The sequence below is a fragment of the Arvicanthis niloticus genome, chromosome 11, assembly GCF_011762505.2.
Source record: "Arvicanthis niloticus isolate mArvNil1 chromosome 11, mArvNil1.pat.X, whole genome shotgun sequence".
In the NCBI taxonomy this organism is placed as follows: Eukaryota; Metazoa; Chordata; class Mammalia; order Rodentia; family Muridae; genus Arvicanthis; species Arvicanthis niloticus.
The window spans coordinates 51,186,544-51,192,060 of NC_047668.1; positions in this window are offsets into that span (position 1 = coordinate 51,186,544).

Consider the following 5,517-nt stretch of genomic DNA (forward strand, 5'->3'; position numbering starts at 1 on the left):
TCTGGCTATTATAAATAAGGCTGCTATGAACATAGTAGAGCACATGTCCTTGTTGGAGCATTTTCTGGGTATATGCCCAGGAGTGTTATAGCTGGGTCCTCAGGTAGTGCTATGTCCAATTTTCTGAGGAACCACCAGACTGATTTCCGGAGTGGTTGTACCAGCTTGCAACCCCACCAACAATGGAGGAGTGTTCCTCTTTCTCCACATACATCCTTGCCAGCATCTACTATCACCTGAGTTTTTGATCTTAGCCATTCTGACTGGTGCGAGGTGGCGCATTTGTTTTTGAAACCAATGGTCACTAGCCATTCCGTGTTGTCAATGTTTCTTTTTACAAAACTATATTCATTTCTGTGTTATCTAAGCTTGAATTTGGATTCAGTTTTTTTTCATTGATTTCCCTTTCCTCTTCTAAGAGAAAGAAAGGACATGATGTGGGCCAGTCTGTGATCAGATCTGGGAATCACCAAAAAAAAAAAAAAAAAAAAGAAAGAAAGAAAGGAAGAGAGAGAGAGAGAGAGAGAGAGAGAGAGAGAGAGAGAGAGAGAGAGAGAGAAAGAGGAAGAGGAAAAAGGAGAACAGGAAAAGGAAAAGAAAGGAAGGAAGGAGAAGTAGGGGAGAGAAGGAGGAGGAGGAAGAGGGGGAAAAGGAGGGATATTAAAGACCTGGTGTGAACAAATTGATATCAAGTGTATGATAACACAAAATAGGAAAGGAAGGCAGGGTGAACCAAGGGTTTGATGCCGATTCTTGCTTGCCAACTTGACTACATCTAGAATTACTCAAAACCCCTAATTAGTTGGATACACCTGTGAGGGATTTTTACTTAATTAAATCATTTAAAGTGGGAAGATCCATTTCTAATCCAGCTCTTTGAGGTGGGAAGACACACCTTTAATCCATATCTTTTAAGATAAGAAGATCCACCTCTAACATGGGCCATGCCTTCTGCTGGAAGCATATATAAAGACATGGAAGAAGGAAACTTTTGATCTCTGCCTGTATTGCTGTTGACGTTGATAACAAGTCCAGTCTTTCAGTAGAGCTTACTGTGGGATTCTGGTACATACTGAAGACCAGCTGAGATATCCAACCTCATGGAATAAACAACTATACTCCTAGGTTTTTGGATCTTCCATTCATAGGCAGCCATTGTTGGATTAGCTGACTACAACCTGTAATTCATCCTAATAAGTCACACAGACACACACACACACACACACACACATCTATCTATCTATCTATCTATCTATCTATCTATCTATCTATCTATCTCCTATCTATCTACCCATCCCAATCTATCTTATCTAGCTATGCATGTATATATGAGAGAGAGGAGAACCCTGATGAATATGAAAAGAAATAATACACTATTGTCCTAAAGGCAGTGAGGATACAACAAACATCTTAAATATCCAAAACTCAGAATCCAAATATTACTAAAAGGCAAAGAATCCATGGCGTTCTGTCTGTTTCCCTTCTCATGTACCTCACAAGACATGTTAGGTTGGCTGAGTCCAAGAGGTGCCAAATCAATTTGCGAGAGGAAGGAGAGGGCTGGAATGATACTTTTTATGAACTCACTATTTTAGGAGAAAGACACATTATTTTGGTGGCAGTGGGCAACTAGGTAGAAGAGATTGCTATTAAGTGAAAAATGAGCTTCCACAGGAAGCCACGACAATGAAAGTAATAATTAAATCTTCCTCTAACTTAGGTTGCATTGTAAGTGCTTAGCTGAAAAATGTGTCTGTACCTCCGGGCCTGCAGCAATGACATCTGTTATATTTTAGGAACAGAAAGCTAATGAGGTGGAATGTGGAGTAGTGAGCTTAATTGGGCTTGTTTTGATTAAGTGTATGTGCTGGGAGTATTCTAATCACTTGTCTGAATTGCAAAACAGCCAGAGTAAAGCCCCCAAATTCTTGCAACCATTTGTGAATCAGTTTTAAAATAGATAAGGAAACTGTATGGAGGAAACGGTAAACTGTACGGCAAAAATTATCTAAAGTTCAGTTGAAGAAAAATGTATGTGGTGTTCTTTTCCTAATTAAGTGGCTTCAGGACTAAATAGTGCTACAGTCATACTTGCCTTCTGCTTACTGTGAGTAAAGGCATCTGCCCCAAGAAGGATAAAGTGTCAGAGACTGAAGGACCATAGGGAAATCTCTGCCATCCCATCCTTTACACTTCTATAGAATTTGAGGTCTACAGAGGAAGAAGCTTTTTAAGATCAGCATGAGGTCTACGGCAAGGTCGAAACCACACTTGACTTCTATTCCATAGCTCTTTGCTTTGTCCTAGTCCAGTAAATGAACTGAGAGGAATAATGGAGAGAAGTTTGATGCTACCTCCTTAACCCAATAGACAAGAGACGCCTGTTGGTTCCAGCTGATGGCTATTATGAGATCCAGTTCCATCTATCATATTTTCTTTTCCTACACTGATTTTTTCCATTATAGAAATTAAGCTATTTCTTGGCATAAGCATTTGCTTATTATTTGTATGCTAGTATAGATTCTAATTCCTCAGTGTGACTTATCTCTATCCTGCATGCAGTCCAGTTCCAAGTCCATAGTATGTCTTTATCCAAATGGAAGGATGAATCTATGATTAAATAAATTGATACTGAAATAAATGGTAATGGAGAAAGACCGAAATCTTACAGGCATATGGAAAGGTAGGCTCAGAAATCAGAGAGGAGAGCTCCCAGTCTCTGGAAATATGCCTAAAATTGATGGGTTTAGGATATTGAAGATCAGATCTAATGGGTGTGATTCACTTCTATACCAGTTCCAGCAGTATCTCCTGGATACTTAGTTTAGGCTTATGTTAACCCTTGGAAGCAGAGGAAAAGCAGACTCAGCCCCTGTTCTCTAGGACCTCAGAGCCAAGAACTAATTAGCTGTGGTCTATGTACCATTGGAAGAGCCAGCAGGTGCAAATCATCCACTGATACTGAGGGTCTCCAAGAATGCTGCTGCGTGCCTTTATGTAATGCAAAACCAGGAGTGAAAAATGATGCACAGAAGCAAGTCTGTAATCTTGAGCTACTGAGACCGTTAAAGAATGGGGTCAGAAGAGGAAAGGGATTGCATGCATGAGAGGGAAAGGGAGAGAGTGAACAAGCAAGAGAAATAATATTTGCAATAAACTGCCAAGGTCAGCAATGGAAGTCGAATAAATACTCTTAATAAGGAGGCAGACAAGCAAAAAAGAAAAAAAAAAAAAAACACTACATAAAAGGGGATGTAGCTTGGAGTAGAGCAACTATGACCGTGGTGGAATTAGCAGAATGTATTTAAAACTTACCTCTGTGATAAAAGGGGTACAGGGATAACCTCAGTCCCCTTCTCTCATCATTCCTTACTATTTGCAAGCTTATTTTCGGAGTGTCCTCTGGGTAAAGAGGACACTGGAAAATATGGATGCTGAAGATGTTTGCAAAAAAGTAGGAAAATAAGACCAGATTATATGATGCCATTTTCCATACACAGCAGCAGAAAGGACCAAATATGCAGAAGGAATATGAATTATCAAAGTAAGTTTTAATTAGTTTTAGTCCTTCCTTGTTCTCCTCTAAATAGGGCGGGCTGTTTCCAAGTGTCTGACTATTACTGTGGCATGTATGTAATATTTACTGGTACACAGAAACACTATGCAACAATTTAGGATAGATATTAAAGAAAAATGCCTTACTCAATGTAAACTGCAAGGATAATTTAGCCTGGCAGAATGTAATTACCCAAACTGGAACACATTTCTCAAGGGAGCAAGGAAGCACAAGAAGACAGTATGCTATCGCACCCTGTGATGAGAGTGGCAGTTTTAGAGAACAAGAAGATGAACAAGGGATGAAAAGTTGCACACAAAGGCCTGCCCTGTTTCCTGTGACCTTCAATGAGAACTGAGAAATTGGTGGAACTGTATGGGAATAACTGTGGTGAAACCTTCATGTTAATATATTCTGATACCGTGCCCTACTTAGGTGTATGTTCCGTCTTGACTCAAGTACTGTTTGACTTGACTCTCTTCATCAGGAGTTAATGAAATCTATAGAATGGTTACAAGTGTCCTGTTTGTAGATTTAAGAATTTACATCCTGGGTCTGGAGAGATGGCTTAGTGGTTAAGAGCACTGACTGCTCTTCCAGAGGTCCTGAGTTCAATTTCCAGTAACCACATGATGGCTTACAACCATCTGTAATGGGATCTGATGCCCTCTTCTGGTGTGTCTTAAGATAGCTATAATTGTACTCACATACATACATACATACATACATACATACATACATACATACTTAAAAAAAATTTACATCTTGCCAATCTTACCAGATAAACTCTGCTTGGTCTTTTAGAGTTTTGCAAATGTCTGTTTCTTTCTCTGCCAGCTAAATGTGGAATGCTTTAACATGATTTCTGGTATCTCTCAATCTTTTTTACCCAGTTAAATCTTCTCTCTGCTTCCAATTGTGCTCCTTAGAACTTTTGCTAGACTCTTAAATGTTTTAGAGTAGCACTTAAAGACAGGATAAAACTCTCCCTCCCCATCCTACTGTACAGAATTAAATTTGTTACTGGTATGTGAGACAGCTGGTCTACCACCCCCATAGATCTGGAAAGTAGTCTTTTTAATTTTTCTAAGAAAATTTTGTTGGCAACCATACCATTTTGATGAATCAGGTTGGATCAAAAACTTTGCTAACTCAACTCTGAAGTTTTCTAGAAAGGATTTGTTTTAAGGCTTCCCAGTTTCTTGTTTTGTTTTGTTTTGCTTTCGTTTGATTCATTCTTAGATGGACTTTTGGCATGGGCCACCCACCCTTTATCTTGGTACTTCTATTTAAAATGTCCACCATTTCCCTATTACTATTATTTGTTAGCAGTGGCAATATAATCTTGTTTATAAAAGATTTAAACACCCATTGTGCCTATTGGAACCATGGATGGATTCAGAGCTTTGTTGGACAATGATTATGGATTTGACTTTTCAAGAACAGAGCCAGTTGGTGAGATTGACAGAAATGTCCTAGATCTTATTTTACATGAAATTATATGGTAAAGTCCTTAAGGTAAGTTGTCTTTTCTGGTCCTCTCACCACTCAGATGAGATCTTATAGTGGCAGCATTTCCTTGGCAAACTTAGAAAACAGTGTATAGATCTGCAGGTTTCTGTCAAAAATTACCCAGACTTTATTCTAAATTCTATTAGTCTTAGCATCGACATTCAGAGAGCAGGTCTGTGTTATGAAAATATAATAGAAAACTTGCTGGCTTATTGCCATTAACTATATTCCAAATCTGTACGATGTCGCTATATTAATAAGATGTGAGATGCCAGGCACAAAGATGGGCAGGGATAGTTAAGGACTTCCATGGATGTCTATACTTTTACTTATTAAGGAAGAAGATTGGCTATTGCTTTGAGTTTCTACCTTTAGATACAAGTAATACGTTGCTCTATGTTCTTCCCTCTTGAGGTTGTAAGTTTCAAGAAAGAGACTCAGTGTCACTA